A 16084-nucleotide genomic window follows, 5' to 3' on the forward strand; every position below is an offset into this window, starting at 1 on the left:
TCCCACATATTTCCATTGTTATTTCCTGGATAATTTTCCAGACAAGGAGTTGCAGAACCCCCTGAGAAATCTCAGCATTTATTATCATTAACTTCCCATTCTTAGCATGTATCTAGGTTTCAGTTCTTTAGCTCCCTTTGCACAGTTTTTATATATGCCCAGCTGTCAAATCTCTGTATTATGGTGAAAGAAGAGCTGAGCTAAAAATTCAGAACATCTATGCAACTGTAATTTTCTAGTTCTAGTGACTGATTACAACAGAACAGAATATTTCACTTGATATATATGGATACAGCAAGACAATCACTAGATTCTTCTTCTTCCATTTATGCTCTTAATTCTATGGTTTTTCTTTCCCTTGATCAACAATGCTGCAATCAGTCAATATGTTTCTTAGGATGAGCCTGTGATGGCAAGTGACGGTGAATCCATCCAGTCCTCCAGTTTCTATGTTCATAGACTTTTTTTTTTTTTCCCTCCCAGGCTCAGCTGGCTAGAAGCTGACATGAACAAAATAAGAGAAGCAGAAGATGATGTTCACTATCCTAGGAGGTGGAATTTAGAGCACATAAACATGACCCTTCAAAAAGGAGGCATCCTGAGTGAACCTTAATCAGGTGTCATCACTATACTACTCAGTAACACAGTGACATCCAGTCTCCATACCTTTCTGACAGTTGTGCAGGTGTACACAAAGGTTATGGCATAAGCACTATTTCATCCTCAAGAGCAGAATTTTAGGATACCATATCGTAACTGCCCACACACTGGCTTGAAACTCAGCCACAGCATCACTTCCCTTTCCATGCCTAGAGCATCAAAACACATTCTTAACATTATTGTCCCTTATTTTATACTTACATCTTTAATGCACACTTGTGCATGAACTCAGACCCTACAGCAATCCAAATGTTTTACCTCCAGGTATTTTACATGTCTCAGTATGTCCTTTTATATCCCTGACTACATATAAACTTAATTCATACCATATCCTAAAGCTCCCATGAGGAAAACAAAGAATACCTAGTTCACATTTTGCTGAATGTAAAACAGATCCATAAAATTCTAAGCTAACCACAAAACAAATTTAATGGTGGTATCAAAAATAATGTTTGATTGCTTCACCTTGCCTTTCAGTCAATGTGCATGCTAAAGATGGATCATGCAAACAAGCAGAGAGGAGAGTTTCAGATCAAATCCTACCAAGTCTGCTCTTTCAGGCATATTTCTTCAGCTATCCTGATACTACTCAAGAGTATTTGTTTCTACAATTAAAAACAGTAGCACTCTTATTACATTCTTAGACAACATTGTTACCTACAGACAAATAAAACAATCTTTGATAAGATTTTTGCTCTGGAATAATTAAAACCACTTACTGTTACTTAAGGAAATCACTTAGTATGGCTACAGCAGTGAGATGAACATTTGGTTCCACTTCTTCTAATAAAGCACTTTTTGTTTTCAGCCTCAGCCTACGGTATAATATTTTGTATATCCATGCCTTCTGGGAAAAGGTTTTGAAACAGTAAAAATATTCCTTGTTCCCTCTGCTCACAACAGGGGCAGGCCATCTTGCTTTACCCGGTCATCTAAGTTATGCTGCTTCAATAGACTGAAGTACTTTTCCACATGACAAGCCTGCAATTTCTCCTCCCCTTCGAAATTAGTCACTAAATAACCTCCTTGGCATGTCACCCAGTCACAAACTGTGCAACGCTATGTGATTCAATCGCTCAACCATTTTTTAATGTGTGCCTATAAGATGTATAGAAAGAGACTAACATTATTGGATGAAGCACAAGAGAGACACTCACAAAGGGGAAAGACATAAATAAAACAGTGAGTAAACTTCGTTTAGGTAAGAGAGTGCATTTCAAAGGCAACAATATGAAACACATACATATTAATTACCCAACAGGTGAAGACCTCCAATTATTTAGCAAACCCAGTGCATACAATTCTAGAAAAAAATACAGCAGTTATAGAAGCTTAGAAGCTTTTCACATACTCAGATTGGTAGTGACATTTGGTAGAAGGAAGCGCAAGCCCCTCCCATGGAGGAGGCTGTCTACTCATTAACCAGGCACCTGAGCTCTTGGCTAACCTGAACTTTGGGGCCCCCATAAATCAATCTCATGGTTATCTCAGCAACATACTACATTAGCCATTATGATTAGGATTTTTTTTTTTTTATTAAAGGCACAATGTAAAAAAAAAAATAAAATAGAACAGAAAGGATGCTTCCCTCTCTTCTACCTCCTCTCCCTAAAAGACTATAGAATATAGAAAATGTCTTCTTAAAAATACAGTATTTACAGTCTAAAAGAGATGGCACTTAAATATCATAGGGGAAAAATCTCATGACACGAGCACTTCCCAGTCCTGCAGTTATCTTCTGGTTTTGGGGGGGCTGGGTTTTTTTGCTGTTGGTTTGGGGGGGGGGGTTGCTTGGTTTTGGTTTTATGCAAGTAAAAAATTGCCTGTATCATATGAGTGGCATTCAAAACAATCAAAATAACACAATTTAAACACATGACCATGAGTTAATACAGCTGTAAAGAACCAGTTATAATGGGATCTTACTGGAGTAACATTTCTGTTTCACAGTACTGCTCTCAGTCTCAGCCATTTGTGCGGGAGGCATCATTCATTTCTGCTACAATAGGGAAATCTGACAAAAAGCATTTAAGTAACAGAACAAAGATCAGAGCAGATCTGGTAGCCAAAACTAAAAATCCAGGTGTTCTACCCCTTACTACACCCAGCCCAACAGCAGAGAAGTCCTCCAGCTTTGCAGACAGCTGCTGTGTATTCTGATTTGTAATGCACATTTGTAAATTTGTACGTCCTTATTGGTCTTGACCAGAACTTCACAAAATTTATATGTAGTGTAATATAGTCTTTTCAGAAATGTAAAAAATACTCATTTTGTCTTAAATGTTTTTCAGTTTCACCGTAAAATATTTTAAAATATTATTTTTATTGAATATATGTACTAGAACTATAATAAAGTATTATTATGGCACAGAAACAATGTTAAACCTATTTATTTTTATTTCAAATTTAATCAGTCAAGGCTTGTTTCTTGCAGTGTAGGAGTAAAGCAGTATTTACCATTGAAGCATCTGGTTTATATTTGGCAGGTTTAACTAACCAGTCAAGCATCCCCTTTTAATGAATGGATGTATATACTTGACCTAGTTAAAAAGCTGCTTAGGTCTGCTGACCAACCCGACTCAAAAACATCAAGAGTAAAAAATATAAGCAAATTATCCTAGTACGCTTTTATGCCACACATGCTTTCCAACAGTTGCAGAGTATATTCTTCCATCCACGTTCTTCCTTACAGGCTAACAAACCTGCAGTAAAAAATCACATTATTATGCTAATATGCAGGATAAAAAAGACCACTATATTTCACTGCAGTTTCTCTGCAATGAATTGCAAGCTGGTAGGATGCACATTTGCAGTAATTGGACTCTAGCACAATAAAGTATATCCCAGAACATCAGACATACTATAACTAGTTCTCCATACATCTGGCACTACATGCAAGAGTCTTCAAGTACGTCTGATGCATACAAAAAGTTTTTCATGAGAGGAATGAATCTTCTTTTAATTTTAAAATACTTCAGGCACAACACCATAAATATTGCACAGATCTATCATTACCAAGGCTGTAATTTAATTTGAAGGTTCTAACAATGCATACAAACCATTCAAGCATCACTTTCCATTTCAATTACTTTATCAGAGCCCTCAAGCCTTGTCTAACTTGCCATGTATCATCCCGTGTTTAATTACTTGCCATATATTTGTTTATAACTTACTGTACAGAACAAGAGCTCCTTTCCAGTTTAGCCCCCTGTATAAATAAAGGGCATGCCCCTAAGAGGCGCAACACCCTATGCTTCACTGAGATCAAGCCTGGAAGTTTAGGTTAACTTATTACTTTAAAATCAATGTCTATGTTAATGATAGGCCCAAGTTATCACCGAGCTAAATCGCCAGTCACCCTGTTTTCTTCTACGTTATTAACAATGTTGGTCCATTGGACCTTTCCATCAATTTGCTCATCACACTAATTTATTTTCTGTTTGCTTCCCTCATTTTTAAGTGGAAAAAATGTTAGAGACACAATTATAAAGACAGAGAATATTCTGAAGTCTACTGTGGGGTATACACATGTGCCATAGACGTGACTTATTGCTTGACTGCTGATCAAAGTTCTTTCTGTTCCTGATAACAGCTCTTTTGGTTCCTATTTCCTTAATAATACTTTCATGGATGGAAATAATTAAGCAGTTAATGCCTTGTACTGCTGTAAACAACCATTTCCTTGACAGAAAACAGGGAAGCACTTACAGGTTGGATTGGTTGTCACTAATTCAGGACTTGGTTTCGTTCTCAGCACTCTGGAGCAAAGACTGCAATGGAGTCAATGGGGCTTTGCTTAAGTGCAACAAGTTAGTTCAGTCCAGCAGAATCCAAATGGCAAGGCAGTTTGCTGATGATGGCTTTTACAACACTATAACAAAAGAAACATTATTTTCTCCTGTTTTTTTCTGGGTTGGGTTTGGGTTTTTTGTTGTTTGGGGTTTTTTTTTGCCAAGGAAGGTCTCATGCCACCTCACCAGCCTTATAGCCCACCCAGCTTCTAATTCTGAACCAAGAAGCCAACAGTGTAGGAGGACAAAGACCTATGTATGGAGTTGTCTGCAGGATCTCCTAAATTTGCAGCCTCTGATACACAAGGGTCTTGAAGGCAGCTGGAGAACCACCATCAGCATCTTCCCTCTGCTTAGGCAAGCATCATGACAGAAACTCTCAGTGTGGTTATCCATCTTCTGCAACAGAAGGAGAGAGATCAACCCCAGGCTTTGCCTCCATTCAGCAGAGGAAGAAAAGTGATCATATCCAATCCTGACCTCAGTCTCAGCTGCTTCCCCATGGCAAAAATGGGGGAGCAGAACACAGACCCGCAAGTTGCTGTCCTTCACAAAGGCACCGAGGTGACACACACCCCAGCACCCAGCACTCCACACTGCTCTCCATGACCTCGAGTAGCTCTTTCAAATCGTCCTCAGCTTTCCCATATCAGCTTTCCAGCCCACTGCCCGTATTTATACCTACAAGGAAGCGTGTGGTGTTTCCCTGAAGACTGAAAATCCTACAGAAGCTCTTTGAATTTGGGAGGCCAAGCTAAACAAACAAGGAGGGAACAGAACAGTTCTGGCTGCCTGACACATACTGGATTTGAGATTATGTACAGACTACACTATCTTCTCCTAAACATACATACTGTTTGTTATTTCCTCTGTTTACTGATTCTGAAGGCATGCAGTGAAATAGATATGCCTTGGGGTAGACACAAGTACCAAAAAGTTCTCTTATACTTATTCCAAACTCCCTAGTTCTTCAAAAAAAATGCAAACAAACAAACAAAAAGCCCTCCTACACCACAGAGCACATAACTACTAGCTAGAACAAACCACTATAAAGGGGACAGGCAGCTCTACAGCTTCAGTGCTGGCAAAGAAGCACATTTGGTAGAACAGCTGGAGCTTGCAGTGTGGAGCAACCTGTATACGAAGTCTTTGAACCAGCACACAAGTGAGCATCTGCACTCCAAGAGAACAGTGCTTCATTGTAACATGTATATTAACATTACATATACATACATACATATATGTTTTGCATACCAGCAGTACATTTTTGGCCTATCATTCGGTGATGGTAGATCAACATAATCAGGAATTTTAGATTTTTAGGGATTTAAAAAATTAAAGGTGAGCAAATACAAGTGGGAAATTCTGTGCTGGGAACTCTATAAGCCTCTCAAAATTTATTTTAAGTTTACTAGAGCAAATATAGCCAACTCTCACTGGAGTCGCATGAAGAAGGTTCTGCAAAACTGAACTATTACGTCAGGTCTGCAGTCTGTCTCTCTACCCTGTAATTTAAACCTCATGCTTCCCCCTCATTTCATTACTGATTTAAACAAAGACATTTTCCTAGCTATAGGAAAGTATCATAGTATGTATCACAGCTATATATGCATTAAGTACCTCTCCTAAGTTAAGACGGCACTATTAGTTGCTCTGTATTAAGGATTTGTCTCATCTAATGTTGCATTAAATGACAGGCACGCTCCAGAGTCAGCTCATTCCCTCTACATCTGGGTGGGACAAGCTGCCCTTTGGCATTCCCAGCCTCTCACCACTGACTGCAATGGGCAGCAATTTCTACCCTAAACTTACAAGTATTGGACTCTTTTCCTAATTCTCTACAGTGAGCCTGCCCATATGTCTTTTTATTTAGCTCACTCTCTGCTCTATTTTTCATTCTATTTTTTTTTCTTCTTTGTAAGTCAGGCTGAGATACTATAACTAGAAGGGATAATGGCAGCTTCATTCCAGCTGCTGCTTGCTAGTCCATGCAATGGACTTTGCTGTGATCCACCTTGGTGGATCCAACCTGGCCCGTGGTTCCTGTTTGACTGAGCTAAGAATTAAGGGTCTCCAGCCTGAAGCTGGTAATAAACATTATTTATTTATCAACAGACCAATATAGAAGCACCTCCATTCTTCATTCTCTTCTTCCTCTGTCCTACCATTAGCACTTATGCCTAAACTTTTTAAAGCCTAGAGGACTACATTTAGTTTGGGTTAATATTCTGAAGTTTTGTGAGGTTTTTGGCAGGCGTGGTCAGAACATGAGGGTAATCTTTAAGAAAGAAGTGAGCAGAGCACTTGAGGTAAATGCCAGCTGGAGTGACCCATGAATGCTTGAGGACATGGGCAAAGAACCTAGACAATCACCTGCCTTTGCAATCCACTCTCCCATTCAAAGCAAAGATATCTGAGATGGACTTTAAAGCTACAAAGGGCTTTTGAAACCTAGCACTTAGTTCAGCCATTCCCACTGAAGATGTAGTTAAGGTTCAAAACAGCTTCATCTCCTTCAGACACTGCCGAAAATAACAGCTCTCTACAAGTCAGGTGTTAGTGCAGAATCTCCGAGACTCGATGTGCAGTGGGACTAAGTGCTGAGAGATAATCCTGAGGTGGCTGTTGCTCTTTGTACGTGTCTGGTCATTAGTTGGGCGACAACAGAAATTCTCGTTTGATGAAATCACCACCGAGCTCTGACAAGTGGTGAGACATCACATGTGTGTGCATGCATATGTGCATGCAGCCCCTACTCCTCAGAAAACTTTTTCTTGTATCAATTCCATTGTGTTATCAACCCCCTGAGCACACAGACTTATGACCTCCAGCACACCTGCACATCAAGAGCTCTTTGGCCATCATAACATCCAACGGCGCTTCCAATTCCCAGACTAAGACCACCTTTTTTCACGTGTAAAACAAGAATCCAACAGGAAGATACGGGGAAAGTAATATTAACGCTTCTTGTCATAAAATGTTGAGCTTACAACATGCATCAGCTTAAATCTAACTAGAGGAGCAGGCTCTATATTTGGGTTAGCCTGGTTACACCTGTACTGAACCTGCTGACACTCCTTAGTTGACATTGTCACAGATTAGCTGTCAATGAGACCACTTTGGCGACACACTGGGTGAACTCTGCTTGGAAGGGAAGGGAGCACAAGGTGATGTAGAGTCTGACCCAGAGCAGTCCCATGAGGCTTCCAGTCTAGCCACGCTTTAGACAATCTGAGCAAAATGATTCATGAGATGCAGCACATTTTGCATTGACCCGACTGAAATTACAGTGCCTCTGTGTGGAGGTTTATTCCCCCTGTAACATTTCATTGTTTGAGCTATATCCCTACTACCAGTCTGCATTACTTTATTCCTGATTGGCAAGACAAACATCCAGATCAGTGAACAGGCACTCATTTCTGCATATTTATGACTGTATTTCATTTCCTACAAACAAATGGAATGTAAGAGTTGAAAAAAATTGTTTAAATTATCCAATTAAGCAGAGAGAAGTTAATAAATCTCTCATGCTTGATTTTCCTATACTTCCTTAGTGTACTCTCCAAACAGAATAGTGTGGTGAGTACACTAAGAAACCTCTTGGCATTTCAGCCAAGATTTTTCAGGGTGTTATCACAAATGACAAAAATATAAACACTCTGAAACATAACACATTTCAATCCTAAAAAGGTCGGATTTACATAATTACATCATTGGTTTGCCAATATCCACATTTATCTCATCAGTATAGCATGGCCCACCCATCCCATAAGCTATTAGGCTGTTTGGGCTGAACATATAAAAGCTGTTACTGATTTCTTTTTTAAAGTTAACATTATGACACCCCTCATAACTAGAGCTGCATTCAAACCAACTGTTTCTTTTGCTTTTGAACCAACTGTTTGTTTCTTTTGCTTTTCCTCAGCTGCTTTCTAGGTAGAATTTTCTGAGAACAAACAGGAGTGATGTAATTCATGAAGATCCAAGCAAGCATCGCCTCCCCCCTCCCCATTCTCCTTGAAGAGATCAAGCACATCATGTACGTAACACAGACAGCCACCACCAATACAGGGAGCCAAACTCTTTAGACGAGTCTCAATTTCAGCACTTCCTCAGGGCACCACTGAACTGATGGGGTCATCCCTTTTTTTTTCCAAAAAAGGAATAGTTTCAAACACGTACAGTTCTGGTACAGATCAGCATATTTATTTGGTTTAAATATGCTGTATATCAGATTTCTACTCTTTAAAAAAAGAAATACTGTTAGTAACTGCACTCATAAATCAAAATAAATGCATGGCTTTCTGACTCGCTGTACTAACAACTCAGCTCTTATTTTTGTTCCATATTTGTGTCGCTTCTCACTGCACTGAAGCCAAATAAAACTGAACAAACTGATATGGTTAAATGAACATAAAGGAAAGCATAACCCTTGGTCTCATCTGGCATTACCAAACAACTGAGTCAAAATACAATTTCTATAACAGATATATGGAATAGGTTAAGACATAAATATAAAAATGTTATAAAACAGCTGATAGTTAAAAGACCTAGGCACCATGTTTACACCTGTAGTCAGATGTTTCTTACAATGTGAGGACATAGCAAATCTGAAGAAATAAGTTGTTGTGCTGAGTTTTGGAGTCAGCACTATCAGCAGGAGAAATGGTAACAGAAGCCTTATACACAACTGTATTTTGCAATGTAGGTGTCCAAGCTGCACTGCATCTCATAGTTATAAGGCCCAGTAGTATTTGAAGTTTAAGTACATCTTTTGCCATGTTAGAGATGCTATCAGAGCCTCAATTAAGAGTCTTCTTTGATCACAAACTTCTTCCTATACTGTTTGAACCCTACATTTTCTTTTCATTTTACTTCCTTCTACCCCAAAAAATATACAAATTGGTCAGCATGGCTGAAGTAAACAAACTAGTTTATCCTAAGGTCAAGCTATCTATAGTAAATATTAAGTGATTGAGGGACTGTCCTTTTACCCAACACACCCTTTCAGTCTTTCCACTTAGTCACACAGAGTTCTAATTTGCAATGATGTAAGAAAGGCATATAGTCACACAAAAAATAATTTCTGCATCACATCATTTCTCACGGAGTCCTGTTGCCTGCTGATATTTGCAACTGTCTTGCTTTTGCCAGCTGAGGCTTTTTTTAACCCCAGATCTTAACATGTATCCAAGAAAAGATATTTTTACTGCTCATATTTTCAGAAGTCTGATTAGTTTTCCAGAGCCCTTATTAGAAAAAGTACAATGCAACATGGAGAAGAATCGAGGTCCTCAGATGTGTAGCTCTGTTCTCCTAGACACCTAGTACTGGTTAACTCCTCTTTGTTAAAAGGAAGATAGGGATAGAATTAATTAACTTTAGTATTCTTTAGGCTTATGTACAGGCAGGTAACTAATAATACACTGAAGTGAAGACTCCGTGGAAAGCAGAGAATTTGGGTCATGATCATTTAGGTCATCACATTTTGGATTTGTGAAAAACTTCTTGGGAAAGCTAAGGTCCTGAATGACAAGCAAATGGCAGGTTTGAAGAAGAAAAAACCTTGCTTCTAACTTGACTTGGGTTCTAGGAATCACGGTACCAAAACATCCACCTCCACAAAGTGATTTTTACCCACGGTTTGAGTAACAGCTCATTCGGAAAGATAACGGGAAGTCCTAGAGCTTTGGCTTACAGGACTCCAGCAATTTGGATAAGCTACCTGGTTTACAAAGGAGGTAAAGGAGGACCTCCCCTCCTAATAAGGGAGGTCACAGCCATGAGCATTTTTATCATCTGTCAATGTGTTTAGGGAGCTCTGGCAACATCTGACTGCCAGCTACTTAGGAATTTCAAGTAAACAGCAAATTAGTGCAAGTTGTTCTACTAAAAGCAAGGGCAGTGGGAAAAAAAAAAAAAAAGTAAAACTTCTAAAGAATTGGAACAGGGAAACATCATGTAAAAAGCGGAGGAGAAAGAATAAAACCAAAAACCTGTAGACAATAAAAATGGACTCAAATTCCAATCCTTATGTTTTTATTCAGGGCAGGCTCCCACCAAAGGCAGTGAAAGCTCTTCCTGAGAACCTCAGACTTATGTGAGAGATAAGACTTCTAATTTTAATGAATGGCTGAAGAGACCTTCACGCAAGACAGATCATATGTTGTCATTAAGTCACTTCATCAGCTCCAGGGCAAGCTCTAAGCAAACCTCAACATGAAAGGCAGGCTAGCTTGAATACAGGCCTGTTAGTGGGAAATAAAGAACTCTCCCCTAAAAATGCCATTAAAACAACTGTATTGTGGTTGACAGTTGATCTGTTTCCACAGATTAAACTCTCTGGGAGTTTCCAGGTAACTGGTTTGTGCTATCTACCATATGACACTCCTCTTAGACTAACTAGAAGATTACCACATGGGTGCAGCAAGCTCATGTTCCCCAAACGGTTTAATATCAAGAACATGACACTTTCTTTCAATGGCCAGCTTGATATAAACTTAAAATCCATCCTCATTATTTGAAAATTTTTTTTAAAAAAAAGATATCTTTTAAAATGTTGGTATAGTAATAGGATCTACATGGTTATATTCCTTACGTATGATGTTTGTGAAATAAATATAACACACCAAAGCACGCAGCCATCATATTAAAAAAGCCACAATGCTGTATCCATCCAACTGTAACCCAGGATCTGTATCTTTAAACAGACCAACTTTCTGCCAGATAACATTTGAGATTTATATATTGTTTTATGTGTAGCTAAAATTAAAAAATTATTTTTTGCTCAAAATTCCATCCACTTTCCCACTAACTTAGCCTTTATGCAGCAGTTGGTATTGTATATCAAAGGACATATGAATGAAAAAGAACAGGTACATTTACAGTCTTTCATCACAGTCTGATTTGATGCAGCTACCTCTCAGCGTCTCCAGATCTGTAGTTGTCTAAGTAATTGGCAACTACTGACAACCCATTCAAAGCAAAAGTAGTAAAATCTGTATCAGTAAAAAAAAAATCCAGAATATCAGAGATTTCTTTTATATATTTTGTTCAAATCTCAGCAAGATCTGTAATGGCAAGTTGGAAAATAACTGTTAATGTTTAATATGCAGATTTGAAACTATACATAAAATCTGAGAGTAGAGTCTGGTGATTTACAGAGCAATTAGAAATTTATTTTCTCATATAGCTTAAGAAGCAACAGTTTTCACTGTTCTGATTTAAATTCCCAGTTAATCTGAAAATATCTTTTAGTTTGAAAAAAAAAAAAGAAGAAAAGTAATTACATAGTTTTCATTATTTATAAGCATCATCTTACCTTACATCTCTTGGTGAGTTTTGTTTCTAGATGACTTTGGCAGGTATTTTAATTCAGAATTAGTTTCAGCAATATATGCCATTACATCTTCACTTTAAAATAAACTGCTTTTTCTCTTTTCCTCAGACAATGTATGTGGGCTAAAAGAGCTGCAGCGTCTCTGTTCAGGAGATTTCATGGACACTCAGAGGCTTTCTTTCTACTGTATGAAAGTTAAATCTGAGTAAGGAAGGCATTTTTCCTGTCCCGGAAATCAGTATAACCAAAACCAATGCTGAGCTAATGAGAAATGTTTCTTCCATGTGTTCTGTTTGGCAGACACTGCAAGTCATATCAAGGAAACACGTGATGTTTATAAATACAATATGGCTCATGTTGTCATAACCTCTCAATGACAAAAAGAACATTAGAAAAAGCAGACAGCAAAACAGCAGGAAAGATGAGATTTGTATCATTTGGAAGGTCTCTATCAGATAATAGAGGTATTAGTGTTTGCTTTTTCTTTTTTCTTTTTCTTCCCAAAAGAAAACAAAGTTTTATAGTAACAAGATCAGTAAGGCAAACACATGGCAACTTATATAAATTCTGTCCTATAGGCATCCTAGCACTAAAACACGTTCACCCAATTTATTGCTTGAATTCTTTTCCAATAATACTTTTGTTCTAAATACCTCTATGTAGTTCAAGGAGCTGTCACTTTTTTTAGCCATAGTATGCAATGAACAAATGTAATTTTGGCAGGATTTGCAGCATTTATGTTTACTGATATTTAGATCACAAACAATACAATGAAAAGAGGTTAAATACCTCAAAGAAGCTGGATGTATGTTTACAGGTACCTTAAGAACACAGAAGGATGATCCTGCTTTTATTATGTCTCTATCTTTCCTGCAAACCAGCACTGTATTTCAGGCTCCTTGGATGTTTTAAATTCTTGGGTAGTTGTTTGAGGGATTTTAGCACTTGTACAGTTTTTTTAAGTTCACAAATTACATCTAACTCCAGAGAGTTAAAATGTTAGCAACCTGCTAGCCAGGCACTTTCAGGGAAAAAATGAAAAGTTGCTGTTATGCAATTTCATTAATAAAAGGTATTCAGCACAACAGTTTACCCAATTTATCAAATGTCTGTCTCATTTTACTGTACAACTCATTTTGACTCATCCTCTCTCACCTCAGCAGCCCAAAACCCCATCGCTGCCAGGAACATCACCCTTTTGCCATTCTAACTTTCAGAAAATGTGGAGTTTCCAGGTATCCCCCACTTCCCCAACTCAGCTCTGACTCAACTTGCCCTAATTGTTCTTTCTTGGAGAAACAGATCCTAAAAAAATCAAAAACACCTCAACGTGTACTTTGAAACAACATCAGCCATAGCAAGCATTCTTTGGATATTCTGGCCTAACCCACCCAGTGGAGGTCTGGGATAAAGCGCTGACCTGCTACGGTCTCATGCAAGTCAGGGAATTAAGCAAAACCATGGTAGGTCTGGGACATTTTAAAACAAAGTGTAATCCACAGACTTTAGGGCAGGTGGTTGGGAAGAGAAAGATTGCCAAGCAAAATAGCCACCAGTTTGTTATGAAGTAAAAATTCCCTCCCAATTCTCAAAATTGGCAGACAGATTAAGCCCAAAACAAATCACTGTATAAACCAACATTATTAGTATCCAACTGTGCCACCAGAAATGCAGACAAGTTGCAATGACAGAAGGGGGAGATTATAATTTAAGATTCTTCCCCCTTTAGCCACTCCATAAAAGGAGGGTGTAGGGAATGAGGACAGAAAATATGCTATGCACATTCAGAGGGGGAATCACTTCCACTTGGAGTCACCAAGGGCTCACAGCAACATCCCAGGCTAAAAGGAGCTGTGACACTTCCAAAGAAAATCAATTCATTCAGCAACATATAAAAATCTGTTGTTGGTTCTTTAGTGTCATCTACTGATGTTCTTCTGTACACCACCGCTGAATATAAGAAAAGAGGCAACCTAGACCCTACACCTAGTAAATCTGAGAAAGCTTTTTCCCCTTCAAATCTATGCAAATCACAAACGTCAATTCTAATGGCACAGACCAGCATGGCTGTGTACATGTGTTTGCACTGGAATTCAAGCCAATGCCAGAGAGAATAAAAAGATCATCTAAACATTTGGACACAAGACAGTATTTTCTCAAAAGAAAGTATTGTTGCACAGAGAGCTAGAAAGTGCTGATAAATGTTACAAGCTCAGGCAAAGAAATAAATTAATAAAATGCAGCAATATGAAGATACATTTTTACAAAGAAAATAGCTGCTACAGATTTTCAATGTACATTTTGGGAAGTAATAATAAAAAAAGAAAGAGCACAAACACAAATATTCAGTGAGATGGCACTATGTGGCTACCTCTTGCTCAAACAGCATTCAACATGGCAGACCTGTCAAACAAATCATGCTCAAGATGTAAAACGGCCACGGCACAGTATCAGTAAGCAAGTAAGGCACTCTGAAGGATTTCAAGAGAAACTATCTGTTAGAGCTTGCTTAGACCCTGAGCAAAATCTGTCTTCTCAAACAGAACTCATTCAGAAAAATGCATGAAATAGAAAGATGACCAGGAAAATTAAAATTAATGGACATGAAAGCTGAGCGGTTTGATAGATCTGAAACTCACAGACCCCACATTCCTCTTGCACATTCTGAGTCTTCTTGTCCATATGGATAATACTTAATACTTCAAGTGTTACTGCCAATTCTTATACAGGTCTCACATCTGTTTGGTAGTTAAAACAGGTGTCCAAGCTGGCAACTAACATTATTTTCTGAGATTATTTTGGGTCTGTTACATGGAAATGATTATAAATCACATGAATAGAAGCCTGAATATCATCAAACCCAGGGATAAAGGTTCCAAAGGGACAAGAAGGCAAACAGTAGAAAGATCTGTAAAGGGAAAACTTTCCCAAACCTAAAAAAACTCCAAAGCCTTAACTCACATATGGCAGGAGATACAACCACACTCACAATATTACCATGGAAAAATGTGCTTACAAAGGCTAATTCATGATATTGTAAATACTGTTCTTTCAACCAGTCTGATAATAAGCTGCTTTTCTGTAGGTTTTTTGAAAGTTAACCACGATGCAGAGCACAGTGTTTATAAGAGTCACTCCCTACTTTCCACCGTAGTGAATTTAGCACTCATATATCACATGAAATCGAAGAACATCAATTTACCCAATGTAAAGATGCACAAACACAGAATCATAGAATCATTCAGGTTGGAAAAGACCCTTGGGATCATCAAGTCCAACAATCAGTCCTACTTTACAAAGTTCTCCCCTACACCATATCCCCCAACATCTCATCTAAACAACCCTTAAACACATCCAGGGATGGTGACTCCACCACCTCCCTGGGCAGCCTGTTCCACTGTCTGACCACTCTTTCTGTGAAAAATTTTTTCCTAATGTCCAGTCTGAACCTCCTCTGTTGCAGTTTAAAGCCATTCCCTCTTGTTCTATCGCTAATTACCTGTGAGAAGAGACCAGCACCACCCTCTCTACAATGTCCTTTCATGTAGTTGTAGAGAGTCATGAGGTCTCCCCTTAGCCTTCTCTTCCTCAAGCTAAACAGTAAACAGTCCCAGCTCCTTCAATCACTCCTCGCAGGATTTATTCTCCAGGCCCTTCACCAGCTTCGTTGCCCTCCTCTGCACTCGCTCCAGCACCTCGATATCTCTCTCGTATTGAGCTGCCCAAAACTGGACACAATACTCAAGGTGTGGCCTCACCAGTGCAGAGTACGGGGGGACTATCACCTCCCTACTTCTGCTGGTCACACTATTTCTAATACAAGCCAGGATGCTATTGGCTTTCTTGGCCACCTGGGCACACTGCCAGGTCATGTTCAGCTGCTTGTCAATTAGAAACCCCAGATCCTTTTTGTCCAGAACACAAAAGGAAGAATTAGAAGCAAAGGCTTTTCCACAATCTTTTGGGTAACATGCAATACCAGTACATAAAATGTACATGTTTCTCACTTAGTTCCCCTGCATTTCCACTTCCTTTAATCTGGTTTGCTAAGGAAAGAGGGATAGATAATCCATCTGTTTATTCATGGTTGCCTCCCCTGACCTAATAACCTGTGAATCTCCAAGCAAATTCCAAACCAGATTTAACCAAAGGGTAGAAACCATTAGACAACTATGTTCCTACAAATTTTGACAAATCAGAGATTTGCGAGACGATCCTGCAGTACTTCTGCTGAATAGAGGAAAAGTTGCAGTGTGTGCTCCAACTTTTTAGACTCCGGAGGATGAGCATTGAA

General features: G+C 38.7%; 1 protein-coding gene across 11 annotated transcripts in view; it reads right to left on the reverse strand.

The window, feature by feature from the left end:
* Nucleotides 1-16084, reverse strand: part of KIAA1217 (KIAA1217 ortholog) — a 183201-nt gene that overhangs the window by 58428 nt on the left and 108689 nt on the right. The window contains exon 1 of one of the 11 annotated variants that reach the window (XM_074833914.1): nucleotides 11773-11933. The exons of 9 other annotated variants lie outside the window; for them this stretch is intronic. The gene's annotated coding sequence lies outside the window, so the exon portion shown is untranslated. Of the gene's footprint in view, nucleotides 1-1379; nucleotides 1550-11772; nucleotides 11934-16084 lie in introns of those variants that run through there. One more of the 11 variants, XM_074833923.1, reaches the window with a different exon arrangement.

This window comes from Strix aluco, chromosome 1 (assembly GCF_031877795.1).
Source record: "Strix aluco isolate bStrAlu1 chromosome 1, bStrAlu1.hap1, whole genome shotgun sequence".
Lineage (NCBI taxonomy): Eukaryota > Metazoa > Chordata > Aves > Strigiformes > Strigidae > Strix > Strix aluco.